The sequence below is a fragment of the Silene latifolia genome, chromosome Y (genome assembly GCF_048544455.1).
Source record: "Silene latifolia isolate original U9 population chromosome Y, ASM4854445v1, whole genome shotgun sequence".
Taxonomy (NCBI): domain Eukaryota; kingdom Viridiplantae; phylum Streptophyta; class Magnoliopsida; order Caryophyllales; family Caryophyllaceae; genus Silene; species Silene latifolia.
In genome coordinates, this window is record NC_133538.1 from 772,329 (window position 1) to 788,688 (window position 16,360).

The window sequence follows — 16,360 nt, forward strand, 5'->3', positions numbered from 1 at the left end:
GTCGAGAGGATGACGCCATTATAGGGTAATTTTTTTTTAGGTTAGGTTCGATACCATGTCAGGAGAATTGAGTAGAAAGCTCTGTCGATTTCATTAATCAAACGAGTTTATATAATACAAGAGTTCCTATAAAATAGGAAGGAAAATCATCGGGATATGATTCCCATATCAAACTGATATGATATGATAATATCGTATCAAACTGATAAGATACGTTATTATTTGCTAAATATATAATATTAAGCCTAATACAGGGTTTGACTCTGGATTTTCAAAATTTTAATCAGCTATGGAGTATGGTGAATCGGGATCAAGTCATTAAAAGTTGTAGGCCTAAGTCCCGTGTCTTAACTCATATCGTTATTATGTTGTTATCCGGCTTTGGTGTAATTCCGAACCTAATTATCCCTTGTACTATAAATACGTCATCTGATGAATGGAAGTGACGTATCGCTGTATTGTAATTGTTAGAATGGTATTAGTGAAAGAAAATACAAAATTAAAATCATAAAATAGTCAACCCTAGTCGCCATATCCGACGATAACGACCAAAGGATATCAAAATCGATCCCTCTTCCCTGTATTTTCCGGGGCTTTAAGATAAGCCTGGTGACTCTATCACCCCTGTCTGTCTTACCTTGAATAATTTTGATGAATGGGCACATGACATCTGTGTCGCACTCAAGTCTCATCATCTAATTGTATGAATGGTACTATGGGATGACATTTAGGTAGTTGACGTCTTATTTATTTTGAGATTTTCACCATGTGAATAGTAGTATATGGGATGTTATTCATAAAGTTGTCATTTAATTGTGTATGCGTGATATTAATATTATGGATAGTGATCTAATATGGCGATGTTAAGGTTGGGTAGTAGATAGTTGGGTAAGTTGTGAGAGATTATTATTCTTTGTCGCGGATGGCGTACTTGAACAATGGTTATGAGGATGTGTAAGTTTTACCTAGACTCCTAGAGTAGTTAGTTTGAGAAACGAATTTTGAATTATTTAAGTTTGTACTAGTATGGTTGGCGTCGTGTTATTGATAGTGGCGTTCCTTGGCATTTGACTTATGGGTGGATAGCTTGAAGTTTATCCTTTAAGTGTTGTACAGTTCCTTAAAAAGGGATATTTGATGATATGTATATTGAAATTGAGATTAGTATTGGTATTGAGTTTGGGCATTTAAGCCATATTATGTTTAATTTTACGGTCCATGTGTGACCTTGGTTATTGAGTTCATTATTGAATTTGAATTGATATTGAGATGAGAATGCTATTTCACGAGTTTTTTCACCCCTTGTCAAGTTTAGGACCGATTAAGATAATTGAAATTTGATAAATGGAGTAGGCTAAATTATGGGTGTAAGATTTTAACTACGGTTGTTGTAGTTAGCATATTTTCATATATATTTCAGAAAAGGGACATAATTGTTGGAGAATTTTAGGTTCTTGATTTGGATGAGTTATTATTTGGATCAGAAGTGGCGAGGTGTTAGAAATGTGTGGTATTGTGTTAGAGGATGCAAAATAGCTCTTGTTCGTTTGTTGGCAAAATAAGAAGTACAATTATTAGAGGGAGCATCCAGTTAATGGTTAGAGGATGCAAAATAGTTCGTTGTTGTGTAGTTTGAGGCCGGTTAACTAGTTTTTAATAGTTATATTATATATGTTGTGAAACGTGGAGGATGTCATTGTGCGCGAATATTATAGTTTTGACTCAGTGGATTTTGTGGTGGATTTTGGGTTCTGAGATAAGTAGGAATTAGTGGCATTTTGTTGGTTGAAGTAACATTGCTTGTGAATGTGGTTGCAGGTAATGTTATCGTAGGTGTTGGTGTTTAGGGGAGTGACTATTTGAAGATTCTATGGTTGAGAACTTCGAGGACGAAGTTCATTTTTATGGGGAGTGATTGTAATACTTCCTTTTGGTCATTACCCTAGTGTTGTGAATTGTGTTAGTTGGTTGTTAATTGGTATGTTGTTGGGTAAATGTTATTTTGTATGTTAGTGAGTGATTGTGAGTGTTGGAAAAATTATTGTCTCTTGTGGACTATTACTGTTTGTAATCGTGAACATTGGTGTGGTTCAAGAGGTAAACAGGGTCGGTGTCGATGTTGGGGAAAAGATTGTGTACGGTGAATTTCAAGGACGAAGTTCATTTCAAAGGGGGAAGATTGTAATACTCGTCAGTTTGTTAGGATACTCGATCGAGTGGGTGTATGGGGCACTCGATCGAGTAATCCTTTGCGTGAGCTTAGATTTGATTTTGGAACAGTTTTACTCGATCGGCTTGTTATGGTACTCAATCGAATCCTTATGGATTCAGCTACGCATGATATTTCACCTATTTTGTCTCGTGATTAATATCTTATTATTATTTCTTATTTCCTATTCATTTTAAATTGTTCTAAAACACACACACACACACACACACACACACACACACACACACACACACACACACACACACACACACACACACACACACACATATATAAGCCTAAAAACTCAGGTCCTAAACACTTTTGCTTCACAATTCTAAACTCCTAATATCCAAAACACATATCAAGAGAGAGAGAGAGAGAGAGAGAGATAGAGAGAATTGCTCTTCTAATCAATTTGAGGATTTCTTCTTGCATCTAACCTAATCTAATTCCTTGCTGAGTAAGTTAAACTTTTATCTTCTTAATTTGAATTGTTCATTTTTCTTTTTTAGATTTCTATAGTAATTCTTATTAGTGTAATTATGTCATAACCCTAAATTTTGGGGGAAATTGGGGGAAATCAATAGTTAGGGATTCTAAGTCGGTTAATTAGAATAATTAGTAATTGTATATGTGATTATTGATTGTATGTTGAGAAAGGATCGATATTAATTGTTCTTTTATTTTGTTTGCTTGGATTGTTATTCAAGTAAGGGTAACACCTTACTCACTATTGGGATGTTTGTGTCTACTGTCTTGTACTGGTAACAGTTTCTTGATGGTTGTGGTCTCTATGTTGTGTTGTGTATGTTGTGATATGGGAATTATGACATCAGAATTATGATATTATAAATTATTATATTAGAATTATGATTGTTGGCTCTGCGGGCCAAAGTATGCACGCGATGCTCTTTATGCTTTATTGTGAGGATCGCCTCGGGAGGTTGATTCTAGCTCCAGTTGATCATGGATGTCGCTTCATTATTCTCTTCTCTTAGAGACATGCCCTTTGAAGAATGTGCACATTCGGACCTGGGGATGATTAAAGTGAGAAATTGGATAATATCGTTAAATCGATCTGTATGATGATATTAATGCCGTTAATTAGGTATGTGATAATGCCGTTGGTCGGCCCGTAATAGTGATTTTTTAGTAATGCCTTTGATCGGTCCGTTGTTCAAATTGCTTATACCGTCACCACTCCAGAGGTTTCTTATTTATGTTTATGCAGTATTGTGGAAAACGCCCGCGGGAGCTGCGTCCGCGGGATCCACAGGGGCATTATCGACTCGAGGTTTTTTCTAATCGAATTAAGACAAATTAGAGTCGCCACCAAGTTTTATGGGAACTTGGAACCGTTTAAGTCAACTTTACACCTTTCGTCGAAAAGCATAAAGCCAATCGACTACGAGTGATTAAAGATAAAGACTTGTACCCTATATCACTCGATTTGAATGACTCTCGTAATCCAATGGTATTTAGACGGATCCACAAACCATAGATCTTGAGTAAGGGGTGAGGGTACGTGTTAGGAAGCCCATAGGGATACCTAACCCCGCCCGTCAATGACGGCCTCTACTAAGTCAAGTATTGGATTTCAAACAAGGTCGTAGCTACCACAATATATGATATGAAAACGTCGTTTTGAAACCCTAATATGTGACAACAATTTCTATGTCGTTTAATGCATGAATACTAACTTTGTCAAAGTTGTTTTAGCATGTTGGTTGATTTGAAATAGAAGATGTGCAAACACGGCTTAAAAGGAATGGGGGAGCCATTGGGATCTATCCTATTACAACCCGGGCATTTCATGCCGACACAACGAGAAATAAATTACAACTCGATCTAATTACAATAAGTATCGAAATTACTTTGACTAAGATTGAAATAAAAACTATATACATGATAAAAATTACAATACAAACTAACAAAATGCAACTTGAACAATTAAAACTTAACAAATGAAACAAATATAAACAAAAAGGCTAAAACTAAGTTAGATTGATTAATGATGTTAGCCGAATTATTAGTTAATAAACAAATTAGATTAGAACCAAAGTAATTAATTTAAAATAAAAAAATACAAAGGCTTGAAATAAATTAGGTACAACTTATTAATTAAATTGACCTAACTTATTAAAATTATTCACCAATCCATATTTATTAAAATAGGATTAGTAAACAATTAAAGAAAAAAAAGAAGAAAATAAATTAAAACTGGCAGACCGGTGCAGTGCATGGATCAGAAGTCAGAACAGACCCGTGCAGTGCACGGTTTTTGTAGAAAAACAAAGTTAATTACGTTTTAATTTCGAAATCAGTAAAATAAATTACGAAAAAATTCACTAAACTAAATTTACAGATTTTGAACCATAAAAAAAATAAAAACAATTTTTTACAATATATTAAAAAGAAATAAAATAAATTAAAGGTTAAATAATTACAAATTGAATTAAATAATTACGAACTAGGTTAAATACAATTCTAATTTATCAACGAGTGCAAATGGAAAGGTGTTAAGCACGCACTTCCATGCTAGCAAGAAAATTAGTGAAAGGGAAGATGAATTCAATTAAAAATTAGAAGGTTGCAAATTTCAATTACAATAATGTTATTTTAATCCTACGATGCTTAATGAATTAACGAACTAATTTGAGGCATTAATTTAGTCGACAGAAATGTGTAAAACGTGGCCTACTATTACGATGAATGAAAAGTTCGAAGTTAAAACCGTGATACAAACGACATACTCCGTCATTTAATTCTATCCGATTCCAAATACGAGGATATGTAAATGAGAAGGGGATACGACCGACCAATCTGGCGGATTTCTTTCCCAACTCAAGTCAACGCGGGTATTCGGAATGACAGTTTAACTCATACTCATACTATACTAATGTTTCATAGTTTACGATGTTAGACGATGTAAAATATATAAAATAAGCGATAAAAAAACAAGTAAAAAACGAGGATTTGATGCACCCTCAACCTACATGTATCGTTGACATCATCTTGGGTCGTAATCGATCGTAGATTTTTTCCCGAGGGGCCGTCGTCGACGAAGACAATTGAAATTGAATTTTGAAATCACGAAATAACACGTTCAAAAGGCAGATTTGAGCAGCGATTTTCAATCACTCACCACCACTCCGTTTCTCAATACGTTTTCAATCCGAAAGATGTTTTGGAAACTAGAAAGACTGAATTTTTTTGAATATGGAAATAAACCAGATGTTTTAAGAGGATTTGATCACTAGAATCAAGGCCAAAGACCACGACAGAAACTCTAAAACAAGATTTGTGTCCCTGTTTTCAAGCGGCTGTCACGGCTTTAGTTTATGGTTTTTTGGACGATTTCTCTCTTTTATATTCTGGGTAATTGGTTCCTGTTGCTAAGGGGTGTAAATGGTTGAGGTAGTAGTGTATCTATAGGGAGTTTCGAAGGGTAGAAGTAGGGTATACCGAGGAGGTGGCAGCTCGGGCTTCAGTGTTTGTGTTGGAGTTTGGTTGTGGTTTCGTGGGGAAAAAAATCAGGGTTTTCAGAGGGTTGAATACTAGGTTACTTTGAGGTTAAGGTAAGGATGAATGTAGTCTAGGCTTGAGCCTAAAGGGGAAGCAAAAGGAGTGAGCTTGGAGGCGGCACGAACTCAAAATCGTACTCTGTTTTGGGCGCTGCTGTCACGGGTTCTTGGGGCAGGTTTAGTGAGGTTTTAGGGCTCGGTTTCTTAATGGGCAAGGCACTATCAAGAATTATAGTACGCGGGTATGGATGTGGGTATGGTAGTAAGCAGGTTGGTCGAGTTTTAAACTGGTTTGGGGCATGGGTTTGAGATCGAAAAACAGGGGACTGAACCCGTTTTATTGCGGGTTGTTTGTGGTGGGTTTGAGAGGTTTTGTGAAAGGGTTTAAGGCTTGGCCTTGGGTGTGGTTGATGTTTCAAGGATAGGGGTCGATTGTGACGGGTTTAGAGTGGCTGTTTGGGTCAAGCTTGAAGCAACAAGCGGGCTTGGAGGAGAGGGGATCAAAATGAGTTGTGGGTTTTTGGGTAGATGTTTTGGACGAGAATTGGGTGGTCTATGGAGGGGTTTTGAGGTAGGCTTAGGCTAGGATTTGAGCATGGGTTCTAAGGGACGAAGTTGGGTCAAAAGTGCAACGAAAATCGAGCCCAATTCAAGCATAAAACGAGCTCACAAATCGTGTATAGGACTGTCGCAAAAATCATCGTAAAATCAATTTTTCAAATTAATTAAAACAACGAATTATGAATGATTTAAACTTGAAATTGATTTTTCAAATCGAACTAAAAAATCGGGTTTTAGAAATTCTTTGAAAAAGTCGAGTTTTAATTTATTTTCAATAAAATGTAAACAAATGACTAATTTTCCAATTAGATCTAAAAACAAACGATAAAATAAATTAGTTTATTTTAAAATCATAAAAAGTTAAACATCGAAAACTTTTAAAACGATCTTGAAAAAATAAATCCATTTCAAATATAAAATATTAAATTGATTAAATTTCATTTAAATCAAACGGTTCGTCAACGAATCCCATTCTACATCGTAAAACGAGTCCCAGAATTGACAGTGTCAACTCGATAATACATGTCGTCTTATCATCATCGGGTGTTTGTCGGGTTTTCTGTAAATTCCAATATCGACGGATACGAGTATCTATAGAGCCCCCACTTTGACTGAGGCTTGGACAAGGCGAAAGTCAAAGTATACCCCAGGTCCCTCTCGACCGTAGGATTCCGCGGGTCGTTTATAGTCCATTAGACTTGCGTATATAAGCTCGCCAGCCATAAGAAGAGATCATACCTGAAACTTCGTTGGGGATTGACTCTTACTTCTGTTGCGTCAAATTCTCATCGTTGGTCGTCGACCCATAAACTTGCATATATGGTGGGTTGAGCCTTATCCTTAGGCGCCTACGTATCCGTTTCTGACGGAATCAAACCTACGTCGTAGTTCGGCCATTGCTGACACATGCCTAAAGTTTATCATCTGCTGGCGTTTGTCCAAAATTCATCATCTGCTGACATTTGCCCAAAATTTATCATCTGCTAGCACTTGTCCGAAATTCATCATCTGTTGACACTTGCCCAAAGCTTATCATCTGCTAGCAGGTGCCCAAATGGGACGGGACTTTCCGAGGAGGTTGTCGCCGCTTTCATCATTTGCTTTCAGCTATTGATATGTGGTTAGTTTACGCCATTTCACTTCCCGTTTCTCATGTATTTTGCCTTCTTTAGCGCGATTTTAGCTCACTCTCGCTCGTGTTTTGCCCTTTATTCCATGTACCTCGATATTATGACTCCCCGTACTCTTTTGTAGGGGATTGGCCTTGGAAAAGGCAAGATGGAACGAAGACCGGGTGAAGGAGCTAGCTCGTGTTAGCCTGAAAAGAAAAGGAAGTGAAAAAGGCTGAGACGTGAGTTCTGCCGGCACACCGGCAGCCGGTCCTGCCACCGGCAGAACACCCCTACCTGACATTGCCAAGAGAAAAGAAAATAAACTGAAGAATGTGTTCTGCCGGCAGGCGGGCAGCCGGTCCACCGACAGAGCACAACATCACACATTGTATTAGAAGTTGAAGAGAATTAATTAATTGGCCTCGCTTCCGGTAGGCTGGCCGGTAGCCGGTCAACCGGTAGAAGACACAACCACGAAGACTTGGAAGTACTGAAGACTGTGTTCTGCCAGCAGACCGGCAGCCGGCCCACCGGCAGAACACACATGCCAGTTATTTTCCAAAATTCCAACTCCAAATTGCAATGGCCTCGCTACCGGTAGGCTGACCGGTAGCCGGTCCACCGGTAGAACGCAGCTGCTGCGGATTTAGGCTTCATTTTCTCTTCTTTTCTAAATCAAATGAAAGACTATAAATACCCCCTCCCTTAACCATTTGTATAGACAACCCTAGATCTGAAAATCTTCCTTTAATTTATGCAATCTTTCCCTAATCAAGCACTAAACTTTCCTTAATCAGCATTAATTATTTAGTAAAATTAGCTTAGTAGTAGTTGTTATCAATTGTTTGTATTTTGTTTTTGGGTTGTAATTGGGAGATATTGAAGGATTCTCTTCATTAATACAATCAAAGCAACCATCTTTACTCATTGTTGGTACATTTCTCTTCTTAGTTACTTGTTTAATCAATTGTTTACATTTCAAGCTCTCTTTTATAGTTGTTTGAATTTATATCTTGTCATCTCTTTTGATTACTTGTTTTTGTACCTTTGCTTGTATGAACAATTTGAACATGAGTGAGTAGAAATCCTTCTAGGGTTTAGGGGGTGTCTAAATGGAATTTATGGGCGTGATTGTATGATTATTTGGGTCTTTGGTGAATTGTTTATCTTTCTTATTCATGCACACAAGGTGTTTGATGAATTGTGTGAGTGAAAGCTTATGCCTTTTTTCATTATTACTTAATTCCCCCATTGAATGAACGTTTGTGGTGGTCTTGTTGTATGTTTAAGAGAAGTGTGATGCTTAATGAAAGTTAGTGGTCACCTTTAGGATAATAAGACATTGATTTTACATCCTAGGATAAACTCTTACCATAGACCCCTTAAATCATCATGTTTGCCCTTAAACCATTTAGATGAACCCGAAAGCCCTAGCCTTTAATCAATCGTATACATTTCCTCTTAATTGTTTATTTTAGTTACATCTAGTAGTTCAAATCAACTCCTTTCCTTTTATTTTTGACTACACTAGACTCCTAATTAAGTTAAGTAGAAACCCCTCCAACCTTGTGGTTCGACCCCGATTTATACTACTAAATTGGGTTATAAATATTGTTGGTGATAAGATACTCGACCGTACCCACATCTTACTCATCAAATGGCGCCGTTGCCGGGGATGGCATTAGGTTATATTTAGTTTATAAGAGTCTTTGCTTTAGTTATATCTCACTTGTTAGTTTGTTTTAGTAGTTGTGTGATTCATTGTAGAGTGTGTGATTTCTTGCCTTCCCTTAGTGTGTAAAGACACTAGGAGACTAACGGTTTGTCGAGTGCATGCCTAGAAGGAACCATCAAGCTCTACTCTTCAACTCTGACCCCGAAAGGCTTTTTAGGACCTTGAGGACAAGGGCCCTTGATAGAGTTCGGAACATTCCTCAAGCAAACATAGACCAACCAAACCCACATACCCTACCAATCATTGACACCACAACCCCACTTCAACCAAACAACACAATTGAGATCCCCATAGAAAACCCCTTTCACAACTTTCCACTTCCAAGTCCACCTCAATCACCACCCCCTCAAATACCAAATCCACCACCACAAGTGGGTCTACAAGATCACAACCGGCCTAACCATAATGATTCATACAACCCTATTAATTTTGGCACTTTGGCTCCCAACAACTTTGAGATGCATCCCGCTCAAGTTGGGTTGATCGAGAAGGATTTGTTCGGGGGGCATATTGAAGAAGATGCTCATGATCACCTCCGAAAGTTCAAGAGGAAGGTCTCAATGATGAAGAAGAACGGGGTATCCGAGGACACTCTAAGGATGATGTTGTTCCCATTATTTTTGACGGGTAAGGCGGACCGGTGGTTGAATATTCACCCTCTGGATACATTCACAACGTGGGACGTTTTAGCTAAGGCGTTCATGGCCAAGTACTATCCATCATCCAAGACCACCATGCTTCGTAATGAAATTCATACTTTCTAAAAAGAAGATGGGGAATCCTTGGGTGAAGCTTGGGATCGATATCAAGACCTTATTGCTAGTTGCCCCCACCAAGGAATCCCGGAGTGGTACATCACCCAAACCTTCTTTCAAACATTGTTGCCTAGAACTAAAGAGATGGTAAATGCCTCCGCGGGGGGAGGGGGGGATTTGATCATTTAGGTGATGAAGAAGGCACGACACTAATCAAGAAGATGGTAGACTCGGAAGCAAATTATGGCTCAAGAGGAAGCATGCTTAGGAGAAATGGCAAATTCCCTAAGGAGAACTCTTCTAATGCAAATGTCGAGACAAATGCCAAGCTTGATTTTCTCACCAAGCAACTTGAGAAATTGCAAAGGAACCAAGTTCACCAAGCCACCACCTCACATGGTCCACCCATGGAAGAAGTAGCTCAAGTTTTACCTTGTGAGATTTGTGGGGGGGGGGGGGGAATGGCCACACTTTTGACATGTGTGCCAACAACTATAATGGTGGGTATGAGGAAAATGTCGAAGATGTTAATACTTTCCAAAGCTATAACAACAATACTAGACCACCAAGACCCCCCCTACAACAATCCCAATGTCTACAATCCAAACACTAACTTCTACCATCCGGGTTTAAAGTACCATCCCAACTTTAGCTACAAGAGTACTGATACTGTCGTTTCGTACCAAAAATAAAATACCTAAGTACAACTAACAGAAGTCAGCGGTAAATAGGGTCGATCTCCACAGGGAGGCGGTATACTATCTACTTGTCTATTTATCTGTCTAATATCACAATGCTGGGGGTTTGAAAGGTTTTGACTATACTAAGAGATTAAGGCAAGAGAAAAGGGATAAAAGAAATTAACAATAAGATAAAGAAAATATGCTAGGAGTCGGTCCACCGTGGTAGCTATACTATCGGGAATACTGAGACGATTAAACTATTGATAAGAAGAGCTATGGTCGTCACCTTTCGGTCCTTAAACCGCCCTAGAGCGTAAATAGCTTAACTTTCGCCCTCACTACAATACCCTATTGTAACTAAGCAAGCCTTCCCTTCCAATCTTTCGATCAAGGTCGGGGTTAACTATATTTATTGGTCTCCTGCATGCATTCATTCGACCTGATAACAATTAAATTGCCTAATACAATTCTTATCGCAAGACTAACCTAATCAAGTCAATTAAAACATATTGCTACCACGGCTTCCCTAATCCTAACATACTAAGGAATTAGCTACGCATGGCTCGGGATACTACACTAGCAATTGCTAATCTAATAACATAAGACATGATAACTAAAAAATAAAGAAATAATAAAAGCAATAAAGGAACAAGGAAGAATAAAAGGGAAGAGAGATGTTACTGAAATAAATCCGGAAATAGGGAAGAACAAAAGTAACAGTGTTTAGGAGATAATTAGAGAGGAGAAGCCCCCCAATACTCACGTCCTAACTCCTATTTATAAGAAAATAAGATTATTAATTAACCTAATGACGGAAATAAGCTAAAAAGCCCAGCCCATAGCAAAATCCACTCGATCGAGTGATTTAAAACCACTCGATCGAGCAACTCAAGCTTAAACCACTCGATCGAGTAGAAAATCTACTCGATCGAGTAAACCACAAATTGAATCTACTCGATCGATTAGAAAAAGGGCTCGATCGACCATAAATCTACTCGATCGAGTACTTTCCAGCGACAGTTTCCTGCTTTGCGCACTGAACTTCAAACGGCTGCCATTTCTTCGTTACTTGGTCAAACAGGGTGATTCCGATGGCATTGGAAATATAAAAGGACAAACTTTTATCTCCAATTTGAATCACCTGAATATCTATTGTATAACGCGAGATATGGCTCTTCAAAGTAGGAACTAGAAATTTGAAGTTCTTCCTTTGCTCGCCTAGCTATCTTTCTTCTTTGCGCATCTCAAAATAGCTACATTCCCGCTCCAAATTCACTCTTCCTCCAAATGCATGCTAAACGGACGGTAAAAGGCTTGATTTCACTACTTTTGGGTTCATTCCTGCAAATAAGACAAAACAAACCAAAGTAGCATATTCGGGGCATTTCGTAGCATAAAACCACGATAAAAGCATAGAAATACGTGCATAAAATAGGCTAATAAGACTATATAAAATGCACGTATCAAATCTCCCCAAACCAAACCTTTACTCGTCCTCGAGTAAACTAAATGCAACTAAAGGAACGGAAAAGATAACTCAGAGCTAGCTACAAATGCCCACTTAAACCAATTTAATGCAAGCAAACTAAACACTTATAGCAGGACAGTCAAATGCAAACGAGTTATAAGATGTTTATAATAAAGCTGAACCGTCGACCTTGCAAGACCTTTAACAATGGACTCTCACGGGTCACTCTTCTCTCATGAAGCAAAGGGTGAACATATATATGTAAGAGAGAAAGAAAAATAGTCGCTCACCTAGACTACGACCCACATAAACATGCATGAAACTAATATGATAGACAATTCTAGCTACCGCACATACATTCCAACCAAACAAGGTCCTGTCACAGCCGAGGGCTTACAAAAATATGGTAAAGTGAGGCAATGGGTAAGAAAAGGCAAAACATTTATGGGAATGTGGAGGTATAGGTGATCAAGCTAGTACCTAAACAAAACCATATGAAACATATCCATTTCCAACTCAATTATGAATTAAGCACAATGCCCTTCATTTGGCATAAAACTCACCAAACCGAAAGAAAAAAAAAATACTCCTCAAATGATATAAGTAAAGCATAGGAGCAGAAACCGTCTCATCAATACAAACTTTTTTTTTTTTCTTCGAAATCTTTTTTTTTTCTTTTTCTTCATCACGTTTTTTTTTTCTTCTTTTCTTTTCTTTCAACTTTTTTTTCAATTCATCCTCCTTCTTCTTTATTTCTACCAACTCCAAATAAACAGAATACAAGCCAAACTTGATACAATAAACAGTATACCGCAGAACAATCTAAACTAGCTTGACAAGGCAGGCTAAATTTAGAATGTAGCTAAGGGTCAACAGGCAAATTTGGCTAATGTGGAGTTAAATGGGTAAAAATGAAAGAAAGGGAAATTGTAAGCACCTCCCTACATGTGACACCAACCACTAACCCGAATGTATGATGGCAAAAAGCAATTGAATTTCATATACGTGCAAATTAATGAACATGTTATGCAAGGAGTAACTACTCACAATCCTACATGAAACTGGTCACAAATGACACCAATTTATGCTGCTCTAATTCCTTAGAATTTATAAGTAGGTTGCCAAAATTTCAGGTCAAGTCTATTCGTTCAGCTAAATTAAACATTAACTCGTAGATTATGCAATAAGACAAAGCTAATAAGATAATTGTTCAATGCAAGGCTTAAGCAAAAAGACAGATATAGTGCAATTTCATCATGGAAATCGACCGTTCCGACTCAACCTACATGCTAAAATAAACGTGATTTTTTTGAATTTTTCTAATTTTTAGGGAATTTTATGCATTTAAACAAAAATAAACAACAATGAAAACATAAATAAAACGTGATAACAGAAATGCATTAAAAACAATATGCAGACACAGATATGGATGCATAACCTCCCCAAACCAAACCGTACAATGCCCTCATTGTACCAAAACATGGAAAGGAAATGCAAACTGAAAGAGAAAGAGAGGAAATGCGGAAAAACTCACAAAATGCGCGAATAAAGGGACCTCCCCAATCCGACCATGAACATGGGAGGTTGCTAAAGGCCCGGAAAACCGTCTCAGGAAGCTAATCCAAGTCAAAAGCGTGAATGGGCATCCAAAAACTGCTCGATCGAAAGGACTATAGGTCGATCGAGTAGTTTCTCATCTTGCAGGTGGTCGATCGAGTAGATATTTCATTCGATCGAGTGATTCTAAATGTATTTCCTGCAAAAATGCAATGTAAACAGCCCGTAAACTAACTAGACAAGCATACTGAGATAGCCTATGGTATAAAAACCATTTATTACAACTTAAGGTAAATAAAAATGCAGAAATAAATCGCCGGGTTGCCTCCCGGGTAGCGCTAGCTTCGGTCAGGTCCCAGCTCGACCTTCTTTTCTTTGAGCTCTCTAATTAGTCACAATCAAAACAGCTCAAAGCGCGCAGCATTAAATCATAAACCTGCGAATGTGCTACAAAAAAGCATAAGTAGCACCAAAGTGGAATAGCAAAATAGGAAATAAAAATGTTTAAATTTTTAAGTCGTACAAATTTCCTATGAGCGCTCCTAAATTTATCCACAAAATAAAGGAGCGCGGGAGCAATTGTCAATATATTAGGGTCCCGATTCAGATTAGCAATTTTGACATGACAAGTACGGTGAAAGGCAGTTAAGTTATACGTCCACATGGGAGGGGGTATAACATTAAAAGAATTAGCACGAGTCAAATGAGGTAGCTTACTTTGAAAATCAACAATAATAAAATTACCGCTAATTACCTCAGGTAGGTTGCTCTCAATGGAGTCATCGACAAAAGAGTGTAATACCTCATCCGTGCGAGGAGCAAATACCGACTCAGCTGTCTCTTTGTCACCCTCCTCAGTGGAATTCGTCCCGTAAATCTCAGCCTCAAGTGCATCCAGCTCGGCTTTGAATAGGGGAGATTCACCGTATCCATTATCATCATCAAAATCGTCATCTAAATCAAACCCATATGACGAATCAAAGCTCCCAATGGCCAAATCAGTCGAACGAGCGGAATAGCTACTCGATCGACCAATTTCCTCCTGAATTCCACTTGATCGAGTAGAAATTCCACTCGATCGAGTACTTTCTTCTGGGAATTCACTCGATCGACCAATATAAGTCACTCGATCGAGTGATTCCTCCTGTACAGGGATGAAATCTTCGCATAAACTCTGGAAATACGATAGAAATTTGTTCTCCGAAATATAGAAATCATTCTCGGCATTGGGCAACACGGGTTCTTCATGGGAAAAACCGCTCTTGGTCAAGTACACCTCTTCTGGTTGCCAATTATCCGACTCAGCTGTTAGCCGAGCAATTTCAGACTGCAGCTCAATGATTTGAGCGTCCATACGTCTATCATATTCTTGCACTAAAGATTTCAGCTCCGCAATCCCTTCTTTCTGTATATGAGGAGGAACTGGTTGCGGTGGCCATTGATAGGGTGGATGTGGCGGCACAACTACTGTTGCTTGACTAGCTCGTCTACGCTGTTGGAATGCGTAAGCTTCGTCATTCCCTGTCAGACAACAAACTGCATCATGCCCAGCAGCACCACATCTCCCGCAATAAATCACCTGCTGTGCCATATAATGGGACATAGGTGACGGGTCAAAGGTACTCAAGCCTTTCCTTTGACGGTCTTTCACCTAGAACTGTCTAGGTAGTACCTGTAAGGCCTATCAAAACAGCACTCAAGGAAAAAGATTAAAACGGCCTCAAGGGAAAAATCCCCTGAGGCTAAAAACAGATAAAATGAAATAATAAATAAATAAATAGATTGCCTCCCCGGCAACGGCGCCAAAATTTGATACTGTCGTTTCGTACCAAAAATAAAATACCTAAGTACAACTACCAGAAGTCAGCGGTAAATAGGGTCGATCTCCACAGGGAGGCGGTATACTATCTACTTGTCTATTTATCTGTCTAATGTCACAATGCTGGGGGTTTGAAAGGTTTTGACTATACTAAGAGATTAAGGCAAGAGAAAAGGGATAAAAGAAATTAACAATAAGAGAAAGAAAATATGCTAGGAGTCGGTCCACCGTGGTAGCTATACTATCGGGAATACTGAGACGATTAAACTATTGATAAGAAGAGCTATGGTCGTCACCTTTCGGTCCTTAAACCGCCCTAGAGCGTAAATAGCTTAACTTTCGCCCTCACTACAATACCTTATTGTAACTAAGCAAGCCTTCCCTTCCAATCTTTCGATCCAGGTCGGGGTTAACTAGATTTATTGGTCTCCTGCATGCATTCATTCGACCTGATAACAATTAAATTGCCTAATACAATTCTTATCGCAAGACTAACCTAATCAAGTCAATTAAAACATATTGCTACCACGGCTTCCATAATCCTAACATACTAAGGAATTAGCTACGCATGGCTCGGGATACTACACTATCAATTGCTAATCTAATAACATAAGACATGATAACTAAATAATAAAGAAACAATAAAAGCAATAAAGGAACAAGGAAGAATAAAAGGGAAGAGAAATGTTACTGAAATAAATCCGAAAATAGGGAAGAACAAAAGTAACAGTGTTTAGGAGATAATTAGAGAGGAGAAGCCCCCCAATACTCACGTCCTAACTCCTATTTATAATAAAATAGGATTATTAATTAACCTAATGACGGAAATAAGCTAAAAAGCCCAGCCCATAGCAAAATCCACTCGATCGAGTGATTTAAAAGCACTCGATCGAGCAACTCAAGCTTAAACCACTCGATCGAGTAGAAAATCTACTCG

General features: G+C 38.3%; 1 non-coding gene across 1 annotated transcript; it reads right to left on the bottom strand.

Annotated features, from left to right (window-relative positions):
* Positions 1-9,875: 9,875 nt before the first annotated feature.
* LOC141635496 (small nucleolar RNA R71) lies at positions 9,876-9,982 on the bottom strand. The gene has a single exon (XR_012540180.1). It is a non-coding gene; the product is annotated as a small nucleolar RNA R71 (small nucleolar RNA).
* Positions 9,983-16,360: the final 6,378 nt, after the last annotated feature.